This window comes from Dasypus novemcinctus, chromosome 28, assembly GCF_030445035.2.
Source record: "Dasypus novemcinctus isolate mDasNov1 chromosome 28, mDasNov1.1.hap2, whole genome shotgun sequence".
NCBI classification, from domain to species: Eukaryota; Metazoa; Chordata; class Mammalia; order Cingulata; family Dasypodidae; genus Dasypus; species Dasypus novemcinctus.
Window position 1 is genome coordinate 1,271,791 of NC_080700.1, and position 16,361 is coordinate 1,288,151.

Genomic DNA, 16,361 nt, shown 5'->3' on the forward strand with positions numbered 1-16,361 from the left:
ATGAGAAGAAATAAGAAAAATGGAAATACAGTTCAAAATTGAAGTATAATCTCTAAGAAATAGGGTGACAAGATAATGCTTAAGTAGATAAAGTGAAAAGCTGAAAGGGCTGAAATATTAAATGGAGAATGTTCAAGATTAAAGAAAAACACTCATGGGAAACGGACTTTGGCCCAGTGGTTAGGGCGTCCGTCTACCATATGGGAGGTCCGCGGTTCAAACCCCGGGCCTCCTTGACCCGTGTGGAGCTGGCCATGCGCAGCGCTAATGTGCACAAGGAGTGCCGTGCCACGCAAGGGTGTCCCCCGTGTGAGGGAGCCCCACGTGCAAGGAGTGCGCCCGTGAGGAAAGCCGCCCAGCGTGAAAAAGAAAGAGCAGCCTGCCCAGGAAAGGCGCCACCCACACTTCCCCGTGCCGCTGACGACAACAGAAGCAGACAAAGAAACAAGACGTAGCAAATAGACACCAAGAACAGATAACCAGGGGAGGGGGGGAAATTAAATAAATAAATAAATCTTTAAAAAAAAAAAAAAAAAAAGAAGAACACTCAGAAGTTGAGGAATGGTTCAGATGATCCACTAGCTGAGCACTGGGTGCCTGAAGCAGGAAGCGGGTGGAGCCATCCCCAGTCCAGAGGCCTTGGGTGGGGCCTGCACATGGGCAGTGCGGGAAGCTGCCCTGGCCCTCCCTCCCATGATGCTCAGCTCCAGGCTGCAGGCCTTGGAAGGTGGTGTTTGTTTGTTTGTTTGTTTTTTGCTTGTCTCCCTCCTTTGTTGTGTCACCTTGCTGAATCGGCTCTCTGCAGCATGTGCGGGCCAGGCAGCAATCGGCAGCCTGTGGGTGAGCCTGCCTTCACAAGGAGGCCCTGGAGATGGGCCACAGCCACTTCCCTGGTGTAGGAGAAATAAAAGCGCCCAAGAGCACCCTGTGCACAGCTGACAAGGCATAGCTTATCAGTTGCCAATACGCTGTCTCTAAGGCAACCACACAGCTAAACAAAATAACCACTGACCACAAGGTCAGACAGAATGGCAACCAGGCCCTGTCCAGCTACACCATGTCTTCTTCCTCCTCTCTGAGCCCTTTTCCCTTTGTTTGATACCCACCAATCAGGCAGTATGGCATGAAAAAGCTCAGACTACATGATCAACCTAACCGTCCCCCATAGCTTACCCCTCTCCTTGTTTGGGCATATATTCACCCCTGCCAATCTAATACCACCTAGCCCCCCTTCCCTATTGCCCTGAACTATAAATAGCTGTTTCTATGTTATAAAGTTAGACTTGGTCCAGAACCCTGTCTCTGGAGTGTGCATAGTCTCCGTATCCATCCTCAATTCCCCCGGGGCCAACAAGTTTGAGCCCACCGGTCTGAGGGACACCTCAGTCTGGTGAAAACCGGTAGCAGTTGTCACCCTGTGACACCCTGGATTGTTTTTTCATGGTTGAATTTTGAGAATTTTGGAAATTCTTTTAATTTATTCTAGAATACCTGTGTGGTTTTTTTGTTTTTTGTTTTCTTGGTATTAAGCCCAGAGGTTGAACCCATGACCTTATAAGTGGGAAGCCAGTGCTCTACTACCAAGCCACATGGGATCCCCTAAAAATTTTTTGTTTGCTTGTTTTTTGTTTTTGTTTATTTTAGCAAGTACTTAGATCTGAACCCAGAACCTCTCTTGTGGGAAGCAAGTGCTCAACTGCTTGAGCCATAGCCGCTCCCAATATTGTAGATACCTATCCAGATATCAGTTTCAGATAGTCTAGGTATGTGTTCTTTCCTTGTCATAGTTAAGTTTGCAAATATTAGTCCCTGTCTGTAGTTTGCCTTTATAGTTTCTTTTTTGCAGATCTGTAGTTTTAAAATTTTGGTGAAGAGCCGTGTATCATTTTTATTTTTTATGGATTTCATTCAGTGCACCCTCTCTTCAGAATCTGTTTCCATGTTTTCAAATATCAAATAGTTTTGATGATACCCCAGTCTTTCTCTTGCCTAACATCACAACTCCATTGATACCTCTGCTTAAATGTCACAATTTTTAAAAGCATTTTGTTTTCTTTATTTTTAAAGGTGCTTTAGATGCCATAGATATTCCATCAAAAATATAGTGGAATCCCATATACCCTACTCCCTCCCCCTAACACAGTTTTCCCCATGAACATCATCCTTCATTAGTGTGGTCCATTTGTTTCATGGGATGAGCACATATTGAAGCATTGCTGTTAAGCATGGTCTATAGTTTGCATGATGTTTCACACTTTGCACAGCACATTTTTATATGTTTTGAGAAAATGTATAATGACTTGTCTCTGTTATTGCAGTATGCAAAATTATTCCAGTGTTTGAAAAATGCCCCGCATTATACCTATTCTTCCCTCTCCCTCTCCTCAGAACCTCTGTGTCCACTGCCTTTATTTTTATCAATGTTACAAGTTCTTACATTATTAGAATAATAATAGTCTACTTTCATGCATAGTTGCATTCCTCCTGTTTGTTCATTCCTCTGTCTTTTGGAGTTGGGATTGTGTCACTTTCTTACCCCACAGTAATCCAGCAACAGCTACTTCAAATATGTGTAAAACCCAACCACCTGGTTTCCCTAACTGCTGCTGCTCTGTCTAATCCACCATATCACTTGCCTGGACTACTGTGGTAGCTCCCTAACTGGTCTGCCTTTGACCTGCTTGCCACTGTGGTCCATTCTTACCTAGCAGCCAGAATGATCCTGTTAAAACCTCAGGCAAGTCTTGGCCCTTGTTTTTCTTTACTGAAACCCCCATGCATTCCCAGCTTACAGTAAAAAGCAAGAGTATTACACTGGACTACAAGAACCTCCACAATGTGTGCCCCAAATTTTAAAAGCAGTTTTTTTGAGATATAGTTACATACCATATAATCTATCCAAAGTGTACTTTAGTATAATTACGGATGTGTGCATTCCTCACCACAATCAAGTTTAGGACATTTTCATCTCTCCTAGAAGGAAAGCCCTATACTCCTTAGAAGTCACCTCCCAGTCCCTCTGCCATTCCCCAGCCCTACATAACCACTAATTTCATTCCATCTCTATAGACTTATCTTTATGTATATATTAATGAAATCATAGAATATGTGGTACTTTGTGTCTAGTTTCTTTCACTTAGCTTAATGCTTTTTAAAATTACTGCAATTTTTTTAAATGAGGGAAGTTGTATGTTTACAGAAAATTCATGTAAAAAATTAATGTTCCTGTGTATACCTCTATTGTTGACTCTGCATTAGTGTGTCAGCTTTGTGAGGATTGATGAATGAATATAATGTATTACTGATAACTATAATCCTTAATTTACATTAGGTGTATTTTTTCCATCTACCTTCCTGTTATTAACCATGTTTAATAGTGCCATACATTTGTTGTAATTCATGAAAGAACAATCTTATATTTGTACTATTAACCTCAGTCCATCATCCATAACAGTTTTCACTTCGTTAAACAATCCCATCTTTAGGCTTCTAGCTTTCCTCCTACTAATGTACAAGATCGTAAACAAATTCTCTCAACCACATTCACAAACATATAATTCACAGTAACATCCTGCCATCACCACTATCCATTCCCAAACATTTACAATCAACCTAAACAGAAATTCTGCACAATTTAAATATCAGCGCTCCATTCTCTACCCCCATTCTATCCCTTGGTAACATATTCTAGATTCTAATTCTGTGAGTTTGGTTCTTATCCTTAGTTCATATCAGTGAGGTCATACAATATTTGTCCTTTTGTGTCTGGTTTATTTTACCAAACTTAATGTCCTGATGGTTCATCCATGTTGATGCATGTATCAGGACTTCATTCTTTCTTACAGCTGAATAATATTCCATCATATGTATTTACCACATTTTGTTTATTCATCTTCTGGTAGTTATTTGACTTCCACATTTTCTTTATTGTGCTCTGAACATTGGCATACAAATACCTGTCTGAGTCCTTGCTTTCAATCCTTTTGGATATATATGCAGAAGTGGGATTGCCAGTTCATATGGTAATTTTAGGTTAATTTTGAGTTACTGCCAAGCTGTTTTCCACAGCCAGTGCATTATTTTATATTCCTACCAACAGTGTACAAGGTTTCCTATTTATGTGCATCCTTACCAGTACTTGCTATTTCCAATTAAAAAAGTAATAGCCTTTTGAATGGGTGTGAAGGATAGCTCATCATGTTTTTGATGTGCCTTTCCCTAATGGCTAGTGGACTTGAGCACATTTTCATATGCTTATTTACCATTTGTATATCTTCTTTGTAGAAATGTCTATTTAAATACTTTGCCCAATTTTAATGGGCTTATTTGCCATGCCCACCTCCCTTGGAGATCATGCAGTGATCAAGCTCTGTCTTCCTTCTCCACTTGTCACTAACTATTTCCTTGATGTGGAAATAACCCCTCGCCACTTGGCTGCTTTCTCCTCCTCTTTTGATCCCCAGCTCCAGTCTTGTCTTTTCTGACTTTGGTAACTTTTTTTTTTTTTGAGGTACCAGGACTGGGCATTGAACCTGGGACCTTGTATGTGGGAAGATGGCACTGAACCACTGAGCCACATAGGCTCCTTTGAGTTGGTTTATTCATTTCTTTCCTTGTTTGTTTTTAGAAGGCACCAGGAACCAAACCTTAGACATCCTATGTGGGCAGCAGGTTGAACTTCATCAACTCACAGCATCTTTCTTACCTGCTCTGTTATCCTACCACTGACCACTCTTCTTCAAGTTGTATTTGCTGATTCTTTATCTCTTGTTCCCTGGACTGTAAGTCACTCCCATAAGGTTTAATTAATCTCTCCTTGCCCTGTGCCTAGCACAGGGTCACCTAAACTGTCACCATGCACTCACTGTTTATTTAATAGAGTATAAAAAGTGGAGACAGTGGCTCTTTCCACCATCTCTATGATGTCTCTCCTGGCTGGGGAGGTGGTTTCAGACCATAATATTTGCAGCCCTTGGATGTAGTTGAAGCTCAACCATGGGCTTTGAGGGCAGCCCAATTTGGATGGAATTGTGACTCTTGTGAAGTCATTTCCACAGTGGTTTAGCCTAAAGTCAGACTTCCCTGTACTTACATCCTGACATGTACTTGGTGGGTCACTTCAGGAGAAGTACTTTGAGATCTTTGTACCTATCCCTCATCTGTAAAATGGTGATTTAAAAAAATACCTAATTTTTACTTTGTTTTATAATTGAAATCTAATTTTAGCTTGCCTGACTCCCCAGATAGTCTCCTTCCACTGCTGTTACCCAGAAAGGAGAGTGATGGACTCAGTGGGTCCCATGATTTAAAAAAAATTTTTTTTTAATTTATTAAAGTATACCACTCATACATACACATACATAAACAATAAGTGTATAATAATAGTTGTGAATTTACAAAACAAACATATATAGCATCATACAGGACTCTCATACCTCACCCTACCACCAATACCTTGAATTGTTGTTAAACATTTTTAACTAATGATTAAAGAGCATTGTCACAATATTACTACTAACCAAAATATTTTCCCCCAACCCACCCTATTATTATCTTTATATCATTTATATATGATCATTCATAATAAGTATGGTAAAAATTCTGAACTTAGAAAGCAAACATGTATAACATCATGCAGGGGTCCCATATACCATCACCAACACCTTGCATTTTTGTGAGATGTTTCTTACAAATTATGAAAGATTTTTGTCAAAATCTTATTGTCCTTATCTTACATTTGGTGTATTTTTCCTGCAACCCACCCTATTATTATTTTTAAGTATATTTTTATGGCAGAAGTTGTAAACTTACAAAACAATCATGCACATGTACAGAATTCCCAAACAACACCCCTCTATCTGAACATTTGTTACAGACCAGATAATATCATCTGATTGTTACCATGACCATAGTGTACATTTGGCACACATTTTCCATACTGCCCCATTATCAACACAGTACATCTTTGGCATAGAAGCAAGAATATTATATCATCAATGCTAACAAGAGTCCATAGCTCCTTCCAGTTGTATTTTTCCCATGCTTCTCCACATTCCCACCACCTTACAGTAGTGATGTACATTTACTTTAGCTAACAAAGACACTCTTGCATCCATACCATCAAACACAATTCTCATCCACCTCTTGGTTTACTGTGCTATTCAGTTCCTAGATTATTCTTTAGCATTTTGTCACTTGGCATTTCATATCTAGAATACCATTTTCAGCCACATCCCCAATTATTAACTAGTTTTACTCACTATATGTTACCATCTACTCTATACATTTCCACACTTTTACAGCAAAACTAATTAAAACTTCTACATACATTAACCATCAGTAGTTCATCTCAGTCCTCCTCTTATCTTCTTTAAGAATCCACCACGTACCACCAAGTCTTGAAGATACTTTCCTACAATTTCTTTAGAAGTTTTATGGTTCTTGCTTTTATTTTTAAGTTTTTGCCCATTTTGAGTTAATTTTTGGATAAGATGTGAGATAGGGGTCCTCTTTCCTTCTTTTGGCTATGGATATCCAGTTCTTTCAGCACTATTTGTTGAATGGGCTATTGTGCCTGAGCTGTGTTGGTTTGACAGGCTAGTCAAAAATGGCTTGACCATACCTGTGAGGGTCTGTTTCGGGACCATCAAATTGATTCCATTGATCTATGTGTCTGTCTTTATGGCAGTACCATGCTTTTTTAAACCACTATACCTAGGAAATATGATTTAAAGTCTGGAGGTGAGAGTTCACTTTTCCTTTTTAAGATGTTTCTGGCTATTCAGGATCCCTTACCCTTCCAAATAAATTTTATAATTGTGTTTTCAATTAAAAAAAATTCTGGTAGAATTTTCATCAGACTTGCATTGAATCTGTATATCAATTTGAGTAGAATTGACATCTTAATGTTATTTAGTCTTCCAATGCATGAGCATGGAATAGTCTTCCAGTTATTTAGAACTTTAAAAAAAATTTTTTTTAACATTGAGTTGCAGTTTTATGAATACAAGTACCTTACATCATTGGTTAAGTTTATTCTTGACTGTTTGAGTTTTATCTGCCATATTTTATTTTCACCATTCTTTTCCACTTTTACTTTTATTGATATAATCTTCATTTCTAGATTCTCTTCCAGGCCTCTCTCTCCTGTCTTTTCTTGTCAGGGTCTAGCACACCCTTTAGTATTTCCTGAAAATCTTGCCTCTTAGTCAGAAATTCTCTGTTTCTCTTTGCCTGTGAATATTCTAATTTCACCCTCAGTCTTGCTGGATATAAGATCCTTGGCTGGAAGTTTTTCTCTTGTAGTATCTTAAATATATCAGACCACTGTCTTATTGCCTTCCTGGTTTCTGAAGAGAAATCAGCCCTTAATCTTTGGGTATCCCTGATATTATGCATTGCTTTTCTCTTGTTGTTTTCAGAATTCTCTTTGTCTTTGGCATCTGATATTCTGGTTAGTATGTGTCTCAGAGTTGATTTATTCAGAATTTTTTTGGATGGGAGTACATTGTGCTTCTTGGACATGGATATCTATGTCCTTCAATAGGGTTGGGAAATTTTCTACCATTATTTCTTCAAATATTCCTTTTCCCTTCTCTTCTCTTCTGGGTCACCCATGACATGTATGTTTGCACATCTTTTCCTGTCATTTAGTTTCCTGATTCCTTGTTCATTTTTTCCCATTCTTTATCTGTTCTTTTGTATGTTCACTTTCAGAGGCCATTTCTTCCAGCTCACCAATCCTTCCTTTCTTCTGCCTTCTCAAATCTGCTATTATATGATTCCAGTGTTTTTAAATTTCATTTATTGCACCTTTCACTCTGAGATCTGCTAAGTTGCTATGTATGCTTTCAAATTCTTCTTTGTTCTCCTTCAATGTCTTCTTAATATCCTTAATCTCTTTAGCCATCTCAGTGGATTTATTAATGAGATTTGTTTGAACTTCTATAATTAGTTGTCTCAACTCCTTTCTGTGATCTGGTGGGTTATCTTGTTCCTTTAACTGGGTCATATCTTCCTATTTCTTGGTGTGGATTATAATTTTTGTTGGTGTCTTGGCATCCAGAGTAGTAAAGTATTTATTCTGGGTGTAGTTTTTCTCTTTAGTTTATGGCTTTCTGCCTTTTCTCCTTTGCTGGTTGTGCAGTAGGAGCCAAGGATGTCATTGGTTCTCTAAGCTGTGGAGGCTTAAGCTGCTCTCATTACTCAGGGACTGATGAAGCTTCTTTCAACTTTCTCCTTTGCCAGGGGTAGGGACAGAATCACAGATGTGTGGAATAATTCAAGACATGCAGACCTAGACCATAGTTGCCCAGAGAGATTGATGAAGCTTCACACCCCTTTCAATCCTGCCTGGGTCAGGGATGGAGCTGCAGGCATGGGCAGCAATCTATGCATTGCAGGTCCAAGATGGCCACAGTTGTCCTGGTAGACTTCTGATTATTCAGTCCGTGTCAGCTAAAGGTTCCTCCAGTTACCTGTATAGGCTGGTGCAGGACCCACTAGGTTCCTCCCTGTGAGAGGTGGGGCTAAAGCCTAGGATAGGACTGCTGCCTGATCTGGATGAAAGAAACTGGTCCCTATGGTCACCATGATTTTTGGTCAGCTGGCTTCCCCTGCTGGGGGCAGAGTTAAAATGGTGGCCACCAGTCTCTTTCTGACTTGGACAGGTTCATACTTTAGCTGTTCTTAGGGTTAGACTCTAACAAGCTGAATTTACTAATGAGTAGCTGAAATCAGTGGCCAACCATCTCTTCCTCCCCTGTTTTTGGGAAAATGGAGCTTCCATTTCCAGCCACAGGATAGCTCTTGGGGTGGCTTGTGCTGCTATAGTAGGATATTCAGTGGTGTCTGCAACTTGGCTGGTAATTTCTGAAGAGGCTAATGCAGGTCTCCCAACTTCCTCCCTGCTGGAGATGAGGCTGGGTCCTATGCTAGAGCTGCAGTCTGATCTGGATGGAAAGGGGCTGGTCCCTACTAGCCCTGGGATTTTTATTCTGTCCTGCCTCCCCTTGATGGCAGCTCCCAGCCTCTTTCTGACTTAGTCATGTTCAAACTTTAGCTGTTCTTAGGATTATATACTGTAGCCCTCTGAATTTACTCATCAGTAGCTGAAGTTGATGCCCAACTACCTTTTCCCTCCCCATTTTTGGGAAGTGTAGCTTTCAATTCCAATCATGGAATAGCTCCTGAGGTACATTGTGCCACCAGTGGAGGATGGGCACCGGCCTCCAGGGCGTAATGTGCTCTACTTAAAAGTCTTCTCTGTACATGGGCAGACTCCTCCTTCCATTCCTTCAGGATGTTGCAGGATGCTCTTCTGGTTCCCTGGGGCCCCTAAACAGGTACTTAGCTAGCTCCAGATAGCTCAGGGTGTTTACTAACTGTCCTGTAGCAGGAGCTGACTCTAGGAGCTCCTCACTCTGCCACCATCTTGCTGGTTGTCCGGTCCTATGCTTTTTTTTTTTTTTTTAAGGCAAATTGTCCAAGAATATTTCATATCTTAGGCATATGCATTTCACTGTTTACAGAGCAGAGGTGAATTTTCATCTCTTGTTCACTCTGGTCCTAGTGCCTTGATGCCAGGCCCCCACACTCTCTAGGTGAGCTGTGATTTGTCTAAACCTTAATTAAAAGCAAAAAAATCACCAGCTTCAAAACACTGGGTGTATCACTTGTGTTTTATTGTATGTACAAGTGATGATGCAGCCCGTTCCATAGTCAGAGTCCCCTTCCCTGGGCCCACTGTCTTGGGCCTCCACCTGTGTCTCCCCCTCTTCAGGAGAAGAGAAGGGGCCTCTTCACCTTCTGCTCCCCATCTACCATTCCCTTCCCCAGGTCATTTTTACCCTGGGCACCCCATCTATCCTTTCCTTGGATCCACTATATATTGGACTCCCAGACCTTAAAGTCCAAACACATTTTTAATATTTATGTGTCAGGCTTCATACTCAGGTTTCATTTATTTTGCTGCTTTCCCCACCCCGTTACCTGGGACATCAGAAACTTCAAAGAGTTAAGCCTGGCTTCATCCCTCTCCAATTGTGCAAGTCAATGGCTTCTCTGTAGTTGATTTACAGATCAGAGATATATTATGGAAAAGAAAAAGAATCAGGTTTTATTTATAAAACATCTGGAAGCCTGACAAGGAAGATGGGCAGGGCAGGAGGCACCTGTGGCAGCAGTGGGCTCAGCCAGCTCCATGTCTGGAGCAGACAGGCCAAGGCCTCCTCTCCTGCCTGAGTAATCTGGCTGCTGGGATCCTACTAGATGACAACCAAAACCCCCAACTTCAGGAACAAACCTGCAGGGAATGCAGAGGAAATGGAAACCTTTATCTTTGGGGCTCCAGCTGGCTCTAGAAGTGAAGAGAACAGGGGTTGATTTGTGTGACACATTTAAACTTGGCAACCTCAGATCCAGCCTGTGGACAAGGCTTTTTTTAATTTTTAATTTTATTTATTTCTGCCCCCCCTCCATTTTTGCTCTCTGTGTCCATTTGTTGTGTGTCCTTCTGTATCTGCTTGTATTCTCATTAGGCAGCTCTGGGAACCAATTCTGGGACCTTCCAGAGTGTGAGAGGGTTGATCATTTTCTTGTGCCACCTCAGCTCCCGGATTTGCTTTATCTCTTATTGTATCTCCTCTATATCTCTTTTTGTTGCATCGTCTTGCTGCGCCAGCTCTCCATGTGGGCCAGCACTCCTGCGTGGTGCAGCTCCCCTGTGTGGGGCAGCACTCCACATGTGCCAGCTTGCCACATGGGCCAATTTGCCTTCACCAGGGGGCCCTGGGCATCAAACCCTGGACCTCCTGTGTGGTAGATGGGAGACCAGTTGCTTGAGCCCCATCTGCTTCCTAAGGCTGCTTGAGGTTCCACTCCTCACACCAGTATTCTCCTTTTAGACCCTGAGATGGTGGAGCCCCACCTGGAGAGAAGTGAATGGGCTGAGGGCCTACATTTCTGTCTCATGCAAAGCCCTGCCTCGTGATGACAGAACCCTGAAGACAAGGCTGCTCCTGGTGGATTGGTGGGAATAAAGGTTGGGATGGATGTGCATGTAAATCCAGTATGGCTCTGAGAGGTGCTGGGCCTCCACCAGAAGAAGTAAGGGGACCCTGCTGGGGCAGGCCCCTGGGTGTCAAGCAGCTAGTAGGGGCATTAATGCCTCCAAACACAGGGTTCCTCTCAGGGGCGCCAGCTGCCACAATGGCTATAGGGGTGCTCTGGCTCCAGGCCCCAGGGCTTCAGGCCCAAGCTTACCCCATAGCAGTTTGTGGTGTGGGGCCCCACTCGTTTCTGCTCTTACACTTAGTGCTTGAATGCTTTAGCACAGATTTGTGACCTTCACTTGGTTCCCAGAGCTCTTACATCCTACTGAAACCCCCGACCTGGAGCTGGCTGGGGGGTGCTGCCAAATGTTGAGCATCACTGCCTCATGTTGGGATTGAAATTTGTCACAGCACAGGGCCTGTTGGTGGCAGCTGCAAAGCCAGAGGCATTGGCTGTGCCAGAGGACAATATGGGGGGATGGACCCACAGGCCCACTGGAGCCTGGCATGGGTGCCCAAGGTGGAACTTGTGGGTATCAACCCCCCAAAGCTAACTGGTGCTACTCACGGGTATCTGGCCTTGAGGAGAGGTTGAGGTGGGAGCTGCCAGGTTCACAAACTGGAAAGAATGGTCAGTGCTGATGACTCCATGAGGCTGCCCACCAGGAACTTAGGGTGAAAGTGGTCTTTACACTTTGGGGTGGGGTTGCAGGACCCAAATGTGGGTCGGCTGGGGGTGCCTGTGGCTGAGGCAGTGCTGCCACTTGTGTTTTCTGAAGGGCTTGATCAGATGGGAAGAAGGCACTGGAGCCAGCGGTTGGCCCACAGAGGAGTAGTGGGGGAAGGGATGTGTATTCATCAGGGTGACCCCAAGGTTGGAAGATGGTAGGAAACCAAGCCTACAGATATGCTGGTTGACTTGTGGAATTCTTTTTTTTTTTTTAATTTATTGAAGTATATCACTTATACACAAAATATATAAACAATAAGTGTATAGTAATAGTTGTGAAAACACTATTGCAAAACAAACATATATAACATCATATGGGGCTCTCATACTTCACTCTGTCATCAGTGCCTAGCATTGTTGTGAATCATTTATAACTAATGAATAAAGAGTATCATCAAAATATTACTACTAACCAAAGTATCTTACATTTGGTGTATTTTTCCCCTAACCCACTCTTTTATTTTTTATATGATTTATACATTTACAGGCATAAACAATGTATATAGTAAAAGTTGTGAACTTACAAAACAAACATGCATAACATCATACAGGGGTCCCATACATTAACCCAACACTAACACCTTGCATTGTTATGAGACATTTGTTCAAATTATGAAAGAATATTGTCAAAATCTCACTAACTACAGTCCTTATCTTTCATTTGGTATGTTATTCCTCCAACATACCCTATTATTACTTTTTACATTTTTTTATGACAAAGTTGTAAGCTTACAAAACAATCATACACATGTGCAGAATTCCCTTATAACAATACACCACACTGTGGTGGCACATTTGTTACAAATTATGTGATGATATCATCAGATTATTACCAGGTCCATAGCTTACATTTGGCACACTTTTTCCATAAACAGTACATCCTAGGCATACATGCATAAATGGTACATTATTACTGTTAACCACAGTCCGTAGGTCATTCCAGTTGTATATTTTTATGCTTCTCCAAATTCCCACCACCCTGCATTATGTATATCTGCAGATGTGTATCTTCTCTAGTTCACAAAGGACACTCTTGCATCTGTACCATCAACCACAATTTTCATCCACCTCCGGGTTTACTGTGTTATTCATTCCCTAGAATATTCTCTACCTTCCTGTGAATTGACATATACATCCCTAGACTACACTTTTCAGCCACATTCCCATTTATACACCAACTGTAACTCACTATAATATATTACCATCAACTCTCTGTATTTCCACCCTTTTACAGTAGGGTTAATTAAAACTTTTACGTACATTAAACATCAGTAGTCCATCTCAGCCCTGCTCTTAGCTCCTTTAAGAATCGGAGGGTGGAGGAAGGATGTGAGCCGATGTCTGCAGGGGTGGAATTTAAGACGAGATGGTGGTAAGTATGAACACAAAGAAGAGATAAAATGGGGGCAAGGGGTTGCCTTTGGTTGGGGCTTTGCGGGTTTGAAGGTGACTGGGGATGGGCGGATGGGTAATATTGCCCAAAAGTGGGGGGAGGGAGAGGTAGCATATGAACACAGGAGAGTGTCAGGTGTTGGTGGAGAGTAAAATGCCAAGAAAATCATATCAAAATATAATAAAGTGGGTTACCTGTTTAGAATGCTCGGAGGGGAGGGTCTGATGCAGGACGGGCTCCTGGGGAATGTCTAAATGCTCATTCTGCCAGAGTGGGTGACACCTTGGGGTAGAAACCCAAGTAGTGAGAGTGGGGGTGGACCCACATCCTGGGGAGGACTAATGCCATCAAATAGAGGGAACTGTATCCCTCAAGAGAAAGGGTGGCTCCCAGGGCATTGGGGCAGTCGAGCAAGTTAGGCCGTGAACACTATTCCATCTATCTCTGGAAGTGGCTCCTCGGGAAATGGAGGTTGGCTGTCACTGTGGGCACCAAGGTGGAAGGAAAAATGGACGTTAAATGTGAGGAACCAAGGTAAATGGGGGGTAAGAGAGGAGTTTCATGAGAGTACACAAGGATGGATATAAAACATGTAATATTACACCATAACATATAGGAGATGACAGACTGATAATGTAAACCATAATGTAAAACATAGGATAACTAAGAATGTAAAAAACTGTGTATCCTAAAGTATGCACCACAATGTAAGCACAGATGTCACCTTGTTAGAAAGCTATTGTCTCAGACTCTGTACATCACGGTAAGTAAATATGATGTGAATAGGGTGTAAGAGTATCGCTGTGGAAGGGAAAAGGTTTTGTGGTGGATGTATGGGAGTGCTGTATATTATATATATGCATTGCTGTGGTCTAGGGCTCCTGTGAAGAGAAGCTCAATAATTAGGGGAAAAAAAAAAAAGAAAAAGATAGGATGTAGAATTTTTTCCAAGTCAACACGTATTCTTTATCTAACCTTTAAACCCATCGCTATATGCCATCTCCTAGTAAGGGACCCTGACATTATATTGGGCTTCAAATTTCAGGGAGTTCTGGATCACAGAGTGATTCAACAATGACAATGGAGGGATACTGGTATAGGATACCATTGACATGTGATATATGGCTGACAGGGAGCTGTACAGAACACATGTCCAGGGTGCATGGTAATGTTTGGATATACTCATAGTGGCAACAATTAAAAACCACAGCAGGGGGGGTACTGGGTTCCTGGCCAGTGGTGCTCTGCTGTGGTCCCTAGGGGAGCAGCGACAGTCTCCCAGGTGCAGCGGTGGGGACCGGGAGGGAGTGAGGGTTCAACAGTGAGCCCCTGATGCTAATGACTATGCTTGTGAGCGGATAAGCCCAAAATAAGAACAACGCCTAGAGCAGCATTGTGCCTGGGAATTTCCTCCTGTCAGCCTTCATGTTACTCAAATGTGGCCAGTCTCGAAGCCAAACTCAGCATGTAAATGCAATGCCTTCCCCCCAGCATGGGACATGACACCCAGGGATGAGCATCCCTGGCACCGAGGGACCTCTATCAACTACCAACTGATGATGCAACTGGAAAATGACCTTATACGGAAGGTTCAATGCAGATCAGCAGAATATCCCTGTCTACATAAAATAACATGACTTTAAAATGCTGTTTGACCTAATGTAAGGGGGAAATAGAAAGGAGAAATGAGTGTATATGGCTATGAGTCTCTAAAAAAGAGTCTGGAGGCTGTCAGAAGGATTCCCCTTATGCACAACTGAGCAGAGTCTGAGAGACAGATAAAGCAGATACAACCCCCAGGTATTGGTTCCTTTGAGGGCTAAAGAGACCCATGGGAGTTATGGTCATGGCAGATGGGATTAACTACCAGGTCAGATGGCCCCTCTTTGGAACTGGTGTTTATGTGTGATGAATCAGGACTTAGATGGGATCTCTCTTCATAAGACTTTCATGCTAATGTCCTGGAGTTGCAGTTAGTGTTGGGGTTTAAGATATATTTAGGGGATTTGAATCTCTGGACTGACAATGTGATAGCCAGGTCCTGAGCCTCAACAGACTCTAGCACCTACAATCTGATTTATTGGACTCACCACACTCAGCTAAGATGGAGTTGAAGAAGGACAACCACCACACCATGGAGCCTAGAGTGATTACAACTGAAAGTGGGAGGATTGCATCCAGCATCCATGTGGAATCTGAGCCTCCTCTTGACATAGAGGTGCAATGGACACAACCAATGTCCACATAGAAGAGGTGGCATTGGATTGGGAAAAGTGGACATGGTGGCTGATGGGTATGGGGAAAGGCAGGAAGAGATGAGAGGTGGAGGCGTCTTTGGGACATGGAGCTGCCCTGGATGGTGCTTCAGGGGCAATCACCAGACATTGTAAATCCTCACAGGGCCCACTGGATGGAATGGGGGCGAGTATGGGCCATGATGTGGACCATTGACCATGAGGTGCAGAGGTGCCCAAAGATGTACTTACCAAATGCAATGGATGTGTCATGATGATGGGAATGAGTGTTGCTGGGGGATGAGAGGTGGGGTGCGGGTGGTGGGGTTGAATGGGACCTCATATATATATATTTTTAATGTAATATTATTACAAAGTCAATAAAAAAAAGAAAGTACATCACAGGATTAATTAGTAGAGCTAACATATAGGTAAGACAGTGGTTTGTTTTTTGTTTTTCTTTTTTTGGTGTAATGAGAATACTCTAATATTGATTGAAGTGATGAATGCATAACTCTGTGATTATACCAAATGCCATTGATTGTACATTTTAGATAAATGGTATTGTTTATGAACAAAAAAAGTAATAGGGTGGTTTGAGAGGATGAAAAACACTTCATCTTAAGATTTATTCAATAAATATTCATTGACCTATAAGGACAAAAAAAAAAAAAAAAGAATCCACCACCTGCAGTTGTGCTCCAAAATGTGTTCACCCAGTGTGATGAGTGTGCCACAATGATGGGGGAGGTTGTTGGTGTGGGAGGAGTGGGGTAGGGGGTGTGGGGAGTACAATTTTTAGTGTAACATTTTTTGTGATGTATATATCTTCAAAAAATACAATTTACAAAAAATGATGGGGTTGGGGCATGGGGAGTGGATTATATGAGAACCTCTGATGTTTTTTAATGTAACATTCTTTGTGCTCTATTAACTTTAATTTTAAAAAAGTA

The 16,361-nt window shown here is 42.1% G+C and overlaps 1 long non-coding RNA gene across 2 annotated transcripts in view; it reads left to right on the forward strand.

Moving 5' to 3' along the window:
* The window catches only part of LOC131276363 (uncharacterized), a 51,535-nt gene that overhangs the window by 18,160 nt on the left and 17,014 nt on the right, over positions 1-16,361 (forward strand). The window contains exon 3 of one of the 2 annotated variants that reach the window (XR_009183873.2): positions 10,905-11,005. The exons of the other annotated variant lie outside the window; for it this stretch is intronic. This is a non-coding gene — a long non-coding RNA (uncharacterized lncRNA). Of the gene's footprint in view, positions 1-10,904; positions 11,006-16,361 lie in introns of those variants that run through there. 2 annotated transcript variants of the gene reach the window in all.